The sequence below is a fragment of the Camelus dromedarius genome, chromosome 4, assembly GCF_036321535.1.
Source record: "Camelus dromedarius isolate mCamDro1 chromosome 4, mCamDro1.pat, whole genome shotgun sequence".
Taxonomy (NCBI): Eukaryota; Metazoa; Chordata; class Mammalia; order Artiodactyla; family Camelidae; genus Camelus; species Camelus dromedarius.
The window spans coordinates 58,829,262-58,847,786 of record NC_087439.1 but is presented as its reverse complement, the minus strand read 5'-3'; the positions used below and the strand labels follow the sequence as shown (position 1 = coordinate 58,847,786).

At 36.0% G+C, this 18,525-nt stretch overlaps 1 protein-coding gene and 1 non-coding gene across 6 annotated transcripts in view; one reads left to right on the top strand and one right to left on the bottom strand.

Moving 5' to 3' along the window:
- The window catches only part of GULP1 (GULP PTB domain containing engulfment adaptor 1), a 253,310-nt gene that overhangs the window by 105,536 nt on the left and 129,249 nt on the right, over positions 1-18,525 (bottom strand). The gene's annotated exons all lie outside the window — the stretch shown is intronic.
- Positions 9,376-9,448, top strand: TRNAA-UGC (transfer RNA alanine (anticodon UGC)). Its single transcript has one exon. It is a non-coding gene; the product is annotated as a tRNA-Ala (tRNA).

Sequence of the window (18,525 nt, the reverse complement as noted above, 5' to 3'; positions counted from 1 at the left end):
GCGATGTGGGGAAACCAGATTTTTGGATAGTATAGTGGAACTGAAGTTGAGGTTGCAAAGGAAGAAAAGAATATGGTCCTGATTGATAGAAATAATGTAGGTCAAAGAGTTACACAGATATTCCTTAAGTTATAATTAGCAATGTTACTTTTACACACACTGCCAAACATCTATCTAAACTTTTTACCACAGATCTGGGATGCTCAAAATTTTTTCTTTCATCACTATAAGAGATCAAAATATTACAGAAATTCCACTATTTCAGAATCCAAACCATATTCCTCTGACTTCAACTCTTATTTCTGAACCTGACAGACTATATCCTCTGTTTCCAATCATGTATTTAATCTAGGTGTCTGATTTTTGCTTTGACCAGCATGAATTCTATATTCCTATAGTAATGTCAGCTACTGATACTTTATGTGACATTTTAACCTGAAAGAAATGAATTTAAATTCTTTCTCCCGAAGGATGTCCTGTGATCAATGGTAAGAGGGCAAGACACATGTAGAAGGTCACACAGTCTACAGGTACGGAATAACCAGAATCAGTGGGTTAACAGAGTAACTAGAATTTCTTATCTCAGTCTCATTTTCAGGGAGCTCTGAAGAGTTTATATACCATATATTTGGCATCCAGTGTGTGCCAGGTAATGCACTAGTATTTTAAATACAGCATCTCATTTACTTCTCAAAGTTATATTCTCAGAGTGGTAGCAATTCAGTATGATGGTATCTGCACTCATGTAGCAAAATGACTTACCCAAATCTATGCGTCAATTAAAGTGGCAAAGTCAAAATTTTACTGTAACTTGATGTGACTCTTAGGGATGTGTTTGAACTTCCTACTGTATCAGGCTGACCTGCATCCTGGATTCAGTATTACAAAGCAAATTCCTTCTAAATTACCACTGTGTACAATGAAAGTGTCACAGCAACTCTTATTCTCAAACCTGTTCAACATCTAGCAATAAATACTAATACATCATTAAGTGAAATCATGCTTCCTTATACAAGTTAAAAAAAAAAAACACCTTCTTTGTTTATAAATTGAAATTTAACATTTTGAAGCCTTGCCTGGTTATCACGTGTGGGATCCTAGAGAACATAACAAGCACAAACACTGAAGAGACTTAGCCCAGACAAGCAGACAAGTTACCTACACCTGTCAGAACAGCAGAATCCAAACACAAAAAACCAGTAAGCGAGGCTGAACTCAGAATCCAGGAAGTCAGAAGTGCTGTTTCCTACACACAGCTGTGTGCGGCCATCTTAGAGTTGCCAAATTAGGACTCAGTTTGTCTTACTTAGGATGCTTTGGGGATGCAAGTAACAGACCAGTGCAAAGTGGCTTTTACACTCATCTTACATAACAAGAATCTGAAGGTAAATTGTCCCCAGGTTGGTAAACACAACAACACGTAGCCATCATCAAAGACACTACCACTTTCAATTCTGCTCTCTCGTCCTCAGCATTTTGGCTTTTGTCTTAGGTTGCGCCTTCACAATCACAAAAAGGCTGCCTTGACTCACCTAAACGCATATAAATGTTAACTAGATGAGTATTTCACTTTCTCACAAGGAAAAAACCCCACAAAACTTTCTAAAAATTCCCAAGGAAAACTGGTTCTCACGACTAGAACACATTTGAAACCGAGCCTGGGAAAGTAAGTATCAGGCATTTTAACTTCTTCAGGTGGACTCAGTGTTAAGAAAGGATGGGAGACTGGCTGAAGGATGTGCAGCCAAAAGTGTGTACCACATGTAAATCTGAAATGCTAAATAAGTGGAAGGGTCTGACATGACCGTGCCCTGTACCAGATGCTGAAGATAAATCTTAATTGCCTGACATGTTCAGTTTTGTTTTACTGCCTTTCCCCCACCTATAAAATTCATCAGGAGGTTAGGAAACTTGTTTCAACTTCTAGAATTAGTAATAAATTTAAAGTGGAAAAAATAGTAGAAGAATTGAACATGAATAAAATGAAAATATCTATGGTCATGCCAAACCATACCAACCTAACCATCTTAAAAATGAGACATCTATTTAAAAATGGTAGTGGGCACCGATGTGTGCTAATCCAGGTTCATGACAGACCTGGAGAGGAATCCATGGTGGGAAGTTAAAAGAATTTTGCAGATGCCTGAAACTTGCCTCTTTCATTGCTAATCCTCTGGCTTTCAAAATTATTGCATTTCTTTTTTAATCAAAGTTAATGACTGCTAGAGCATTTGGTACGCAATCGTTTTTTAGTAGAGTGGGTAAACATTGCCCTTGCTCTAGCTACTCATAAAGGAGCCTCTCTTGAGTCCCCTCACATTTATTGTCATTGAATCACTCTCCCATTTATTTACCATGCTTTGTACCTATGTCTCTCTTGTCTGCTTTTAATATCTTTTTAATAATTCTTAATTTTTTAGTTACTGTTGTTTTTGTGTTTAATTTTCATTCATCGAGGCAAAACACAGTTTTGTGCTGACGATTGAAAGGAGTACTGCATGCACACAAATCACCACAATGCAGCGTGGGGACGGGAAACCGCCACGTGTCCATGAGCTGGGAGTGATCTGAAGCTCAGTGACCGCAGGACTCACTCGTGGCCGGCTTTATGGAAGAGCCAGCTTTCCCAATTAAATTTAGGGCAGCAAACATACTTTGACAGATACTGATATTGGTTATTGATCAAGGAAAATGTGTTTCACCAATATTAATCTGGCAGCAGAAAACAGGATAATTTGAATAAAGAGAATTTACAGGGCAGGGAAGTCAGCTAAGGATGTTCTGCAACGGTATGGGCCAGAGGTCAGGCCAGGTAGAACTAGGACAGGGGTAAGGATGCTGGAAACTGGCACGGGCCCTGGGAGAAAAAGTGGAATTCCCGAGTGGATTTTTAAAAATCTTTCTAGAATGCTCTTTTGGAGAAAGAAGGAAAAAAATGTGCATGGACTTTCTAAAAGAAAGTATGTATGATCAGAATTATTCCACTAATTGACATATTTCGAATTTCATTCTCAGATACAATTAAAACTAGAAATTATTTTTTTTTTAGTTTAAGGTATTTTATAAAGTCACATTTTAACAAACAGGTTAAACCATATATCACATAAAATCATATTTTAGAGCTTTATAAGTTCAAAATAATACAACAGATCTAAAATGGCTTATGTTTACTGAACAAGTAAACATTTTAAATTAGACTTTACAATGATGGGTTGATGGGTTAAGATCCTTGGTTTTCAAAAACAAAGAACTGGATCCAGCTTTGTAATTCTAAACATCTAATAATATAAACTGATAAAATACTATTCTAAGTGAGACGTTCTCCATTTGAACTTTATATATGCTTTACTTCTTAGGTTCTACACTGGCAACCATTACAAATATTTTTTTCTTATGGTAAAATGGTAGTCACTGCGTTTAGCATTGATTAAAATGCCACGGGGAGTTCCTATTTCAAGTCTACAATATGATCTCAGCAGCATCACATCAGACGTTGAACATTCAGAAGGTGTCAAGAATTGAGAGATAAAATAAACATGAAAATCATTCCAGCTGCAACACAGCAGGGGCAGCAGGGCCGAGACCTGGAAGCACATACGCAGCTTGAAGACGTCTGGCTAACTGCTGTGCTAGGAAGTAGGTCAGGACCGGGATGGCCTCTTGCTTTGGCTACTTTTTTACATCTTTCTGGTACTTGCTAATTCTTAATTCCCTGGTGTGTCTTCCACCCAAGACCATTACACAAATCCAGTCTAGAGGTTAAAGCATGAATAGTTTTAATAGTTAAAGCTATGAATAGTTGATGACTGTTTACTTTTTGTTTTTACTGTTGTTTTCTTTTTAGAGCACCCAGAATGCCAGTCCAAGACTGTTTACCCATCTGTAGATTTTGTTTTCTTGATAAGCCTCTCCTGATACAAAACGTTAAGACAGGCTGCTTTTTAGAGAGTGACATGGGAAAGAGGAATGGAATCTCATGTTTCAAATGAAATTTGGAACTGGAACAAAAGTAATGAATTTTATAGTCCCATCATTTAACGAGCAAAGCACATAAAAGCTGCTTTGATTCATCTGCATCGTATCATAAGAATAGTTAACAGCTACTGGATTTTACTGTAAGTCAAGCATTTTTCCGTACACTTTATAAATATTATGTTCAATAATTCTCATAACAGTGCTATCGGGTAGGTACTACTATTATTATCCAATTTAAACACGAGGACACAGAGAGGATGAGAAACTTGCCCACAGTCATTTAGGTAGTAGATGGGAGATTCAGACTCAAGCTGCCTGGTCTGTCCTATTTTCTCAAGAGCACCTCAGCACTTACCTAGGTATCAGAATAAAACAAAAAAGATTTCCAGTTTCTTTACATACTTTATCTGAAATCTATAAAGGAGACTGGTCATATACAATCACAACTGTATTAACTCCTTCACTCTTCATTTTATAAAATACCAGAATGTAGCTAATAATTAATGTTAATGACTTTATATATGATCTAAGGCTTCAAGTGCCTTAATTCCATTTCCCAGATGTGACTAAACATCATAAGCAAAGACCAAAATAACAATGAAAAGAAGACATGTTACTTTATGGACAGAAAAGTACATTTGTGTACAAGGTCCCTATGTTTTATTCAAAAACATCAAAAGGAAGAAAATTAATTTTTACATTTACATATAAATTGAAAATGCCACCAACTATTGTTTCAATTCCAAATGTGCCCATTATTTTATTTTTTACAAAAAGAATTTAGCCTCTGTAATTATTATTAGAAGAATAATTTTACTGACATTCTGAAAATAAACACAAATTTTACTAGTTGACATTTGGCATTTTTCACCTAGCTTTTTAAAAAGCTATTTTTCATGTTTTTGAAACCAGTGATCTTAATCCATCAACCCATCATTATAAAGTCTAATTCAAAATGTTTGCATGTTCAGTAAACATAAGCCATTTTACATCCGTCGTTTTATTTTAAACTTACAAAGCTCTATTGGTCAGAGCTCTTAACAGTTCCAAATAAGGAAAAATCAATCCCAACTCAAGCAAGAAAGGGAAGGGTTTTTACTGATTCATTTAACCAAACCACAGATGAGCAGTGTGGTGAACAGCGCTGGGCTCAAGGTGGGCCAGACAGTATGAAACCTCTTTGTTCCTCATTTGTGTTAACTGGTAATAAGATAATATGGACTGTCAAGTTTCTAGAAGATTCACTGTGGGTGAGTGAGTGAGACTGAGAGCAAACACTCATGGTATAGGTTCTCTGATGCCACGTAATGGAGCCCAGTCAGAGCCAGAGCACCACTGATAGGATTCTAGCCTGTGATACTGGCAGGAACACTCACTGAATTTGCAGAAGGGCAAAGCTTGGTTTTATCCCCAGCTACAAAATTTCGAGGGTGATTTAGGCTGAATATCAGCCATCCTCACTCAGCCTTAGATTCTCAAACATAAAAGGTCATAATAGCCACTAACTTTTTAATTAGGATTAGATGAAACAGCATACACAAGGGCTTGCAGAGGATCTGGTGTGCAGGTACCATTTATTATGTGTGCTAGGAGACTATAAGAAAAATCTTATGGTTTCTTTTAAATACATGGATTCTGGGAGGATCAAACATATGGGCAAGTGTTTTGTAAACATTAAAGCCCTACGTAGATGTCAGTTAAATTAATCTCCAAACTCTGATTTGTAGACTGCCATCCCAGGGCTCCACCAATTCCAACAGGGCTTTCAATGTTATTCAAATTCACTTGCTCTCTGTGTAAGCAAACCACTTTCTGTATCTCTTCTTACCCTCCCTCCTTCTATAGTTCTAACACCATGCTGAGCACAGGGTAAATTCCCAACATACATCTGGAAACTGACTAACAGATTAGGATTAACTGACTATCTTATCACTAATAGAAATGAAAATTCCTAATGAGGGTATAGTAGAATTTCATCTTTTTTTCCTACCCCCAAAAAATCCTTATAATAAAGTGTTGAGTAACAAAGTTCACAATTATTTATGGTTCTACTTTCAAGTTGATAGCAAACAGTTATGTTTGGATGTTTTGAACACCTTCTGATTCTCACAAAAATAATAACAAGTGGCTTGTGAACACTACCAATAGTCAAAATTTATAGTCATAACCTACCACGTAGGTGGTAAATTGAAGGCAGGAGTCATTTCAAAGTTGAAATACTCCAATATCAAAATACATTCTTGTATGTGTGATTCGGCCCAAAATGCATTAATGCCCCATTTATCCTTGGGGACTGAGGTATTTCGCACAAGCAACTTTTCAGATAGTTCATGTCTTTACATAACCTGGCTTCTATCTTAATTTCAGAATGGGACCTTTCTACAGTTAAGTTTGGTAACTGGGAGAGACTTGAAAGAAGCTTCAGCAGTTACCCACTCTGCCCTCAGCTCAATGTGAAATGACGTCTACAGTTTCCCCAAAATAGATATGTTTTTATGTACTGAACACTGTGAATTATATTTCTTTATCTCCTCTGGCTTACAGAACTCTTAGAACCCATATCTGTGGCCCAATTTTAGCAAATATGCTAGACTCCCAGGGTGTGCAGTCATAAACCAGTTCACCTCAGTTTCACTTATTTTGTTTATCTCCTCCGTATTATTTCCTCACTTTTGAATCCTCTTAGACGTTGTGGTTGTTCTCTTCTTTTTGAAAAATACAGGATCTGCATATAAATAAGGATATAAATGACTTCCCTTCCCTACCATCTAATGCTGCTTGATGTGCAGCAGTCTCATTTCATCATGGTTTTCCTGCATCACCTCACTCATCAACAGTGCTCGGCATAGCCTGTCTCTAGTATTTTAGACATTACTTTTTCTTTAATGATTTTATTATGACAAAAGGCATTATCAGTTATAAAATTTTGAAAAATACAGAGATTCAGAAAGGGAAAGATAAAGACCTATCTCCCCAGTTTAACTACTGTTCCCTTCTCCCCTTCTTCCAGTTGTCTCTTCCTCCTAGAGCCATTCCCCTGACCTTGGATAGCAAGTTAGTGTAGAATGTTATAGAATACACACACACACACACAATCAGCGTGTGCACATATGTAAGTATGTGTACTTGTAGCCTTTTTTCTCTTGTCACATTTTAAAAGTCAATTATTGCCCTAGTGGTATCAGCAAGATGGTGGAACAGGAGCTCTCCCAGTCATATTCTCCCTCAGCAACAATAATTTGGCAGCCATTCACGACAGAAGTGCTTTTGTGGGAGCTCTGGGATTCAGCCTCAGGCTGGGAGCAGCCCTGCTCTCCAAGACAACTGGCAGGAGTCACACCCGTCTGAACTCCTGGCTATTGGCCCACTGAGCTCAATCCTACTATGGATCCTGTAAAGGCCCTGTACCATGGTTCTTGCCCCTTTTGGCCATGGTCCAAGAATGGTCTTGCCATCCAGCCAAGGGACAGAAGACACAGTTGTCTGTGCCCTCCAGCAAGCCTACCGACTTCAATTCTACTGCAGTGCCTGAAATGGTCCTGTAACTTGGAATTAGACTCTCTCAGTCACAGACCAACGGCAGTCTTGGCCACCCAGTGACCCACCAGGAGACACATCCATCTTTGCCCCCAGAGGTAGGTCCATTGTCTATGTATCTTGAAGCAACCCTTTAACCTGGCTCCAGTTACTTTAGGCTGCATTCCAGGAGTGGTTCTAGCTGCTCAGGGAACTAGAAAAAGATAAGCCCTTTCATGGTCATTAGGAAGGCCTAATGACCTTGATCCAATTTCAGATCTTGAAGCAGCCCTGTGACTCAGCTCCAGCCCCACTCTGCCCCAATCTGGGAGTACTCCTGCCCACTCATAAACCCAGCAGGAGGCATGCTTATCTGTGTCCCTATAGCAGCCCTGTGACTTGACTCCAGCCCTTATCAACAAATCAAAAGGAAGGCAGAAAGAGAGGAAAAAAGGAGCAAATGAACTACAAATGAGTCAGAAAACAATTAACAAAATGGCAATAGTAAGTCCTTACCTATAATTGCCTTGAATGTAAATGGATTAAATTTTCCAATCAACCAACATAGAATAGTTGAAGAGATTAAAATAAAATCCAACAATATACTCCCTACAAGAGACTCACTTAGCTTTAAAGACACACATAAGATGAAAGTGAAGGGATAGAAAAAGATATTCTATGGAAATAGTAATCAAAAGAGATTAATGGTGGCTATCCTTATAACAGGCAGATAGACTGTCAAAACCTGTCAAGAAACAAAGGTCACCATATACCTTGATAAAGGGGTCAATTCATCAAGAGAATATAAAAATAGATATATATATATATATAAACATATACATATACACACACTATATTATACCCAACACTGTAGTACTTACATATATAAAACAGATCTGAAGGGATGGACAGGGATAGTACCATAATAGTAAGAGACATCAAACCCCACCTTCACAATGAATAGACCATCCAGACAAAAAATCAGTAAGGAACCAGTGGTCTTGAATAACACTATAGACCAAATGTATCTAACACACAAAGAGAACAATCCACTCAACAGCAGCAGAATACAGATTCTTCTCAAGTACTCATAAAACACTGTCCAGGATAGATCAAAGGCTGGGCCACAAAACACTCTTAAGAAATTTAAGAAGATGAAAATCATATCAAGTATCTTTTCCGACCACAATGATATGAAACTAGAAATCAATAACAGACAAGATAAAAGGAATTGAATAAGATACAAATAAATGGAAAGATATCCCAAGTTCATGGATTAGAAGAAATAATATTGTTAAAATTTCCAACTACCTAAAGCAATCTACAAATTCAATGGAATCCTTATCAAGATTCCAATGGCATTTTTGACAGAAATAGAAAAAAAAAAATCCTAAAATCTGTATGGAACCAAAAGAGTCCAAATAACAAAAGCAATCTTAAGAAAGAGGAACAAAATTGGAAGCATCACACTTCCTGAGTTCAAACAATATTACAAAGCTATATAATCAAAACAGTATGGTACTAACAAAAACAGACACACAGGCCAATGAAGCAGAGTAGAGTGCCCATAAATAAGCCTACTCATACATTAATAGTTAATCTTTGCAAAAGATCACCAAGAACACACAATTTGGAAGATAATCTCTTCAATAAATGATGCAAAGTAAAATGGATATTCACATGCAAAAGGAAAAACTGGACCCTTACTTTAGATGACTCACAAAAATTAACTCTAAATAGATTTAAATGTAAGCCCTGAAACCATAAAACTCCTAGAAGAAAACATGGGAAAAGCTCCTTAAATTGGTCAAGGACAAAAGCAAAGGCAACTAAAGCAAAAATAAACAAATGGCACTACATCAAATTAAAAAGCTTCTTCTGGAGGGAGGGTATAGCTCAGTGGTAGAGTGCATGCCTTGCATGCACAAGGTCCTGGGTTCAATCCCCAGTACCTCCATTAAAATAATTAAATAAAAACCTAACTACCTCCTCCACCAAAAAAAATTTTTTAAAAAAGGGGGGGTAGGGGGGGCTTTTTCACAACAAAGGAAACAATGAACAAAATGAAAAGGCAACCTGTCAGGTAGGAGAAAACATTTGCAAACCATATTGCTGGTGAAAGGTTAACATCCAAAATATATAAAGAACTCATACAACTAAAGAGCAGAAACAAAAACAAACCAACAAAACCCCAAATAACCCAATTTTTTAAACAAAAAGGGACAAAAGGCCTGAATAGACTTTTTTTCAAAGAAGATATATAAATGGCCAACAGGTGTATGTGAAGGTGCCTAACATCACTAACCATCAGCGAAACATAAATCAAAGCCAAAATGAGTTATTACTTCACACCTATTAGTAATGACTATCATAAAAAGAGGTAAGTATTGAGGAGAGTGTGAAGAAAAGAGAATCTTTGTGCACTATTGGTGGGAATATAAATTAGTATAGCCAAAACAGTATGGAGTTTCCTCAAAAAGTTAAAAATAAAACTACCATATTATCCAGCAATCCCACTTCTGGGTATTTATCTAAAGGAAATGAAACCAGGATCTCAAACTAGAACATACCATCATGTTCACTGCAACATTATTCACAATGGCTAAGATGTAAAAACAATCTTAGGACATAGATGAACAGATAAGAGGTGAATGAATGAAGAAAATGTGTATACACACAATGGAATATTATTGAGCCATTAAAAAGGAAATTTTGCATTTGTAACAACATGGATGAACCTGGAGAACATTATACTAAGAGAAATTAACTAGATACAGACAAATACTGCATGATCTCACCCATATGTGGAATCTAAAAAAAGTCAAACTCATAGAGAGAATGGTGGTTGCCAGAAGCTAGGGGGTTGGAGAAATGGGGAGATGCTGGTCAGGGTACAAACTTTCAATTATAACATGAATAAGTTCTGAGAATCTAATGTACGGCATGATGACTAAAGTTAACAATATCATATTATAAATTTGAAATTTGCTAAGAGTAAATCTTATTTCTTCTCACCATTAAAAAAGTGTGGTTACTATGTGAGGTGTTAATTAGCTTGTTTGTAGTAATTACTTCACAATATATACGTATAGTAAATCGAGTTGTACACACTAAACATATGCAATTTTGTCAATTATACCTCAGTAAAAAGGTCAATTATCTTTATAGGAGGAAAGGTCAATTACTATTCCACTGTAGATATACACTGTAATTTATTTACCCAAACTCCAATTAATAGATTTTTTTTTTTTGGTTTGAGAATATAGAATTATGCTACAAAGTCATTTTTGTATGTTTGTCTTTATCTGCTTAAACAATTCCCTAGGGCAGATTTTTTTCTTTTCCTTCTAACTTTAATTTAATGGTTCTAATTTGCTACCTGACAAGAACTTGAAGAATCAAGCTGATTAGAATGCCATGTAAAATGATAAATGTGCTTTAAGTGAGGGCTAAGGATCTCTCCATTAGTAAAATTCATGAGTTTTAGATTCTAATCTTCATGAAATCTATCCCTTCCCAACCCCAAATTTGACTTTTTCTGAATTCACTTCTCTTCTGGAATGCTGTGATTATTAGCTTACCATCACTTCCAAATATTTATTGAACACCAACAGCTGGTGGGAAATCTGCTCCCCTGGGGATGTGAAAAGGAGTAAGACTGGTTTTTAGAGGAGAGCAAAACTTTTAAAATGATAATTTAATTATATCCCTAATTTCAGAAAATAATTTACAGTTCCTTTTTAAAAAATCTTTAAGAACAATTTGATTTTTTTAAACATCTGCAGAATATGTATAAATGGAGGCACTTTTAACTATATGCTTTTTTTTTTTTTTTGGAGGGGGGACAAAGTAGTTAGGTTTATTTGTTTTTAGAGGAGGTACTGGGGATTAAACCCAGGATCTTGTGCATGCTAGGCATGCACTCTACCACTTGAGCGATACCCTCCCCCCATATTCAATTTTTTATATTATGCAACAGGACTTATTGTAATGATATAAAAACACTTAAAACAATAACATATGATTTTAAACATTATGTAAACTTAGTATGGCTGAACTCGTATTTCAGTCTGATAACATGTCTTATAAACAGTTTTATCTACTTACATTTATTGAGACTATTGATGTATTTGGATTTGTTCACACAACTTTACTTTGTGCCTTTTCTATACCTTACTATACACTTTTTGTTTCCTCTTCCTGTCCCTTCCTACTTATTGGATTGTCACTGCGGTTGAATGAATTACTGTTTCCAATTTTTCACTCTCTTGTTACAGCATTGTATATACGCACCTTTGACATGACCTCATGGTGGCTGGCTTTGGGCTGGAGCGTGTGACTCACATTAGCCAATGAGATGTTTGAAGATAAAATGCAAGCAGGGGCCTGAAATGAAATGTACTTGCACAGCTGCTTTTGAACTCTGGCTTGTCCTGGATAAGACTTATATTAATTTTAGACTGGGTTTCTTGCACCACCCTGGTAATATATATCAGAATCCCCCTCACTGCATTTTTAAGCCTGGAATTTGAGTTTACTTGATGATGATTTTTCTCTCATCCAAGAACTCATACAGACAAAAGTGTCCAAATAGCTCACCTGAGTCAATGGAAAGGTTTTTCATATTTGTTTTGTTTTGTTTAAGCTTTGTTTCATAGTGGGAACAACATTCAAGCTTTATGTATGCAGCTGGATGTCAGTTACCTTGTTTTAAGCAAGTCTGAGGCCATACCTTCTAACCCAGCATGACTTTTCCCTTCTTTTCATTAGAATGACTGTGCATTTAAACACTTTTTGGATATCTACCAAACATTTTTAACTATATGAAACAGAGGGAGGGGTCAAGGCCTCATTAGATTAGTTTGATATTTACCCACACTCCCTGCTCTCCTGACATTCTTTTGGAGGGGGCAGGGGGAATTCGGGGGTGGGGGGCTGACTACTAATTAGGAGACAGTAATAAAAAAAAAAGTATATAACAATTTTGGGCAGTGAAAAGTACTACAAAAAATAGGGTAAAGGGTTACAAATTGAAGGATCAGGGCACAATTTTAGATTGGAGGTTTAGATAAGGAAGATAAGATGACTTTGAGTAGAGACCTAAATGAAGTGAGGCAGTAAGTCAAAGAGATTTCTAAGAAGAGTTAGAAGAAAAAACAAAGTCTGGCATTTTGAAAAATAGAAGAGAAGCTAGTGTACAGAGGCTGTAGGTAAGAAGGAAAGTGCAGGAGCAGGGGGCAGCAGGGCCAGATGTGGCAGGACTTTGGAAACACCGTAAGGAGTTAGGATTCTGTTCTAAGTATAACACGAAGACACTGGAAAGAGTTAGCAAAAAAGGTGATACAACCTGACTTGTTATTTTAAAGTATCACTGACAGTAAATGGAAAATAGATCATTGTGGGGAGGGAATGTGGTGTAAGAGTGGAAGCGAGGAGGCCAACTGGGGATCCAGAGGAAATGAAAATAAGGTAGTTGGGTCTAAGGTGTTAGCCACGCATAAGTAAAAATTGGTAAAATTGTGCATGTATTTTGAGGATTGAGCCAAAAGTTTTTACTAATGGATGGATTGTAGGTTACAGGAGATGTGAGGAAAGATGAGATAGTGATGCTCAGGATCATGAAGGGAAAGAATGAGTGAGGAGCGAACCTGGGGGTAAATTATGAGTCAAAGTTTCTCTTTTGGACATTTTCTAGGCAATTATATTTTACAGTTCTGTACTAATATTAGTATTGATTTGAAAAACACTTTTACAAATATAATCTTAGAGCAAAAGCCCTGTTTCTGTTGTTTTCTTCACGCTGGAGGCTGGTTTTAATTAGAACAAAGGAAGAAGCTGGGTGGCAATGCAGCTCATGTCCCACTTTTCTCTAACCACAAAAACCAGAGTGTGACATCTTAAATATGCTTGATGCTTACTTTTCGTGTTGGTTTGATCCCTTCCCGACCTGGTCTATGAAGTACTATGCAGTACAATTATCGTAATGTTTAACAATACTCAAGTCAGTATAAAGTTATAAAGATTACACAATTGATTGGACTCTGCCAGATTCAGCTATATTTGTGTTTAATAATATCTACTTTATAGATAGCCTAGAAAAAATCCTTCTGGATCATTTGTTGTTTAAATTATTGAGATTTTAGTTTCTTACTTTACTTTTTTTTACATTTATCAATTAATAATTTGTTATTATTAACAAACTATTGTTCATATAGCCTTAGCTTCTGGCATCAACTTGTAATCTTTTTGCTTTTAATTAGAATAATTTTATTTTCTTGAAATAATAAAATATTTTTATTTAAGGTGGATTAAATGTAATACTCACAAAATAAAGAAAATCATCAAAAAATATCCATAGAAATGGATGTTTAATTTGAAATCCTTTACTCAGAGGTGCAAAAACCAACAAAATATTTCTTGACAGCCAGAAAGTATGTTTCCACAGGTGATCTACAGGCACCATGATGTATGCATCCACGAAATTAATACCTGCTTTTGGATAATAACAGACAAGATACTAGTAGCTGACCTTTGATCTCAGAACTGCTAAACAATCTTTTGAAGCGTTAATTTTTTAAAACTTCTCCTTTGTATAATCAATTCTAACTTCAACTTGATATGTGTAACTGCCAATTAGATCGTGTGGACTCTGAATTTTAAAGAGGCCTGGAGGGCAGGGTATAGCTCAAGTGGCAGAGCACGTGCGTAGCATGCACTAGGTCCTGGGTTCAATCCCCAGTGCCTCCAGTAAAAAAAGAAAAGAAAAGAAAAGAAAAGAAAAGAAAAGAAAAGAAAAGAAAAGAAAAGAAAAGAAAAGAAAAGAAAAGAAAAGAAAAGAAAAGAAAAAAAAAACTATAAAAAATAAAGAGGCCTGAAGAACACTTTCAAAAAAAATCAGAAAATTCAGTTCTTAATGCTCTTCATTCTTAGGGAACAAAATGTAACCTAGAAAGCATAAGTTCTACATTTCTTTAAAAGGTTCAGGGACACTGCCTCATCATACACATCCTATCAGTTAACAGGTATTAATGCATAATATGAAAAATATAATTCAGTGGTGGTTTTCACATATGAAAAATAAGGACCACTTAGTAAAGTCATCCTAGCAGAAGTGGTATGGTCAATCTGATAAAAGAAGGTAACTCTACGATGAATAATGCTGTGGTCCAGGTAAGTAGTAAGACATGTTATTTTTATGGCAGAATCGCCGGTTTTTATTAAGTTCTTAGCTATATGCCAAGTGCTAAAGATATAGAGCTAGAAATAGAAATGTATCGCCAGATTTGAAGTACTTCAATATCAAAAAACATGTGCATATGAATAGTACACTGCATACTTGGACAAAGTCACCAAAATGACCAACAAGAAGACATATTCTAGTCAAATTTAAAATGAGAGAAACAAACAAACAAACAAACTTGGGAATCTAGGCAAAAACTCCAAGGCATTTATAGAGAAGAAAAGAGTCAGACCGAAATCAAAGTTTTGACAACAATGCTAATGGCAAAAGACAACTGAAGAAAAGAGAATGGCAGCTAATGATTTTAGAGCAAGCAAATAACTCTGAAATATGAAGAGGCAGACCAACTGCTGTCTGCCTGTGGGAACTAAGGGAATAGTCCAAGCAGCTCCTCCTGAGGCATCACCTTCAGGCAGCCAAACTAACTTAAAGAAACAATTTACATAAGGCTAGTGATGAACATTAAATATATCATTTACAACTCAGACAACAAAAAGACAAACAACCTAATTAAAAATGGTCAAAGACACTTCTCCAAAGATACACAAATGGCCCACAAGCATATGAAAAGATGCTCACCATCATTAGTCATTAGGGAAATGCAGATCAAAACCATAATGAGATACATTTCATACTCAATAGAATCACTATAATAACTTTTTAAAAAAGATAGTAATAAGTGTTAGTGAGCATGGAGATGCTGCTGGCAAAAATGTAAAGTGATGCAACCACTGTGGAACAGTCTGACTATTCCTCAAAAGCTAAACATAGAATTACCTTATAACCCAAGATTTGACCCAAAAGAATTGAAAACAATCACTCAAATACTTGGATGCAAATGCCCAGAGCAGCACTACTTATAATAATCAAAAGGTGGAAACAACCCCCAATGTCCATCAATGGGTGAATGGTTAAACAAAATGTGGTACATAGATATGATGGAATATTATTTAGTCATTAAAAGGATTGAAGCATTGATATATGCTATGGTATGGATGAACCTCGAAAACATTATACTAAGTGAAAGAAATCAGACACAAAAGGCCAGATATTATATGATTTATTTATTTGAAATATCTAGAATGAGTAATCAGAAAGCAAATTGGTGCTTGCCAGGTGCTAGGGGGAGGTGGGAATGAGAACTGACTGCCTAATAGGTATGGGGTTTTTCTTTTCAAGCAATGAAAATGTTTGGAACCTGATAGAGATGGTGGTTAAAGAACACTATAAATGTACTAAATACTGCTGAATTTAATGCTTTAAAATGGTAATTTTTATGCTGTGAATTTCATCTCAAAAAGTAAAAATGAAATTAAAAAAAGACACATATTCACACATAGAACTAAGACTAAACGATAAGTACAGGGTAGAATGTACAGTGAGTGGTGTAGGTACAGGACAGTATTGAAAATGGATGTAATCAAGGAAATTATAGAAATGTAGAATGAGCTTACTAATTCTTTTATTCATTAATGGCAAAATATTTACTTCGAGTCAGATGTGGGAGTTAATGAGCAGAGAGAAGAGATCTGATATTACTCATAGCAGGAAAACAAGAGAATAAAACAAAACATAAATAAAGCAAAGGGTTCATAAAGTCAGGACCCAGTCTAGCCCAAGAGCTTACTCAGGGCTAGACTGACGTGTTCACCATGCTGGGCTGGGACCAGCCAGTCACTTCCTGCATAGCCAGGAACCAAAGGTGGGTTCTTTGTCTAGGCCAGTGCTGGTGGGTCTTGGAGAAATAGCTGATGCCAGGGCTGAAGCAGAGAAAGTACAAGATGAGCCTCTTCTGCACCAAGAAGAAAAGAAGTGCTCAAAGAATGATGGAGATATGTCAGAGTGACACAGGAGTCTAAAGGGTTACCACTGAGACAATCTAAAGAACAAAATAAACAATGATAGTAATAGATTATAAACCATTAAATAACTTAACATAGGAAGCCATGAGTCAATAATGATATAAATAAATACATAAGTTACAAAGAAGGAAACTGTACTTTATAGCAGAATGCCAACACAGAAGGAATGAAGGAATTAACACGTCACCATTTGGCAACCATCTTAGCAATAACTAATTAAGACAAGGGTAATCAGTGCTAAAACTAAAGGTGAAATTTGATGAAGATCAAGGTATTCATAAGATTTTAAAAGATCTCCCAAAATACTAATTACTAATTTACATAAAACTCTGATTGCCAGACTGCACAGAAGAGAAATAAGGCAGATACCGTATTAGCCAAGTGGAGAAAATGATCACCAGAAGTGAGACATAAAGATATCACGTGGCTCCTGATGCAGAGAACACGGCATTGCTTTGGTGGTATTCAAGCCAAAAAAGAGCATAACCTAAATCTAATCATGAGAAAACATCAGACAAACCCAAACTGAGAGATACTCTACAAAGTATCCTGTATTCTTAAAAAAAATGTCAAGGTCATGAAAAAGGGAAGACTGGTCACTTTCCAAACTGAGAAATTAAAGAGGGTTAAATGTAATATGCAGTCCTTAACTGGATCTTGGAGGATACTATTGGGACTAACAGCCAAGCATGAATAGAGCTTGTGAGTGAGATGATGGAATTCAATGAGAATTTTGTGATTTTGATGACTATACTGTGGTTATAAAGGAGTATGGTCTAGTTTTTAGGAGAAAGTCACTGAAATAATAAGGGGTAATGGGACAGCATGTCTGCTACTTAATCTCAAATGGTTCTGGAAAGCAATTTGTATTTATGTGTGTGTTATTATGCACTATAAAGTGGATGTACATATTATATATGTGCATGTATATATACATGTGTGTGCATATAATATATACATGTAGAGAAAGAGAGGAGAGAGAAAGAGAAACATGATATATGCCTAATGCAGTAAAATTTCAACAAATGAAAAGCTAGGTGAAGATTATATGGAGTTCTTCAGACTTACTCTTGAAAGACTTCTGTACAATAGAAACTTCCCATTTACAACAGCAACAAAAAAAGATTATGCCATAATTCCTGGACCCTACTTGTTACCTATAATGAGAAAAGGATGCAGGCTGGAGAGGACAAACCTTGGGGCCAGTCTTCTTAAGTATATATTGTTTAATACATTGAATTTTGAAAATAGGTAAATTTTTACTAAATTATGAAGCAAAATTAAATTTTAAAAGGGTAGTTTCTGAAAATAGAAAATAAAATGAAAAATATGATCCTATATATGTATCTCGGTGATAGTTTAGCCACAGACAGGAGCTATTTCATGTGACTCTAAAACAGAATAATGTGACCTAGTATCTTTAAGGGAATGTATCATAAGGATAAAAGGAAGTGCAAACAAAACTTAACTCATTTCAGTAATCACATAGGTGGGCTAGGGCTGGAATTGTTGTTCTAAGTCTCTTTTGCATATAACGTGATATTCTATTATCTTCCTTGTTATTGAGAACAATATAATGTAGGTGAAAGGAGATCCATACATAAAACAGAAATAGTTAAGTAAAAACTCTACAGTCCTGATTTCAAACTGGAACAAGAAATGTAAACTCATGATATATTTTAATCTTTTTACAAAAACAGAGTATCGTAAGGTTAGAAACAACCAACTCCAGTAGCAATGAGCAGCACCCTGGAACCCAAGTTTTGGCCTTAAAAACACCATTTCCCACTAAAGAATCAAAGTTTCTTGGACAAATGGCTGATTCAGTGTTTACAACAGGAACTGTACAGAGTCTATGTACAAGGCTGAAGAGACCCCAGTCAAAAATCTATCATTGATTAGAATAACTACAATGGATTAAAACATGTCAAA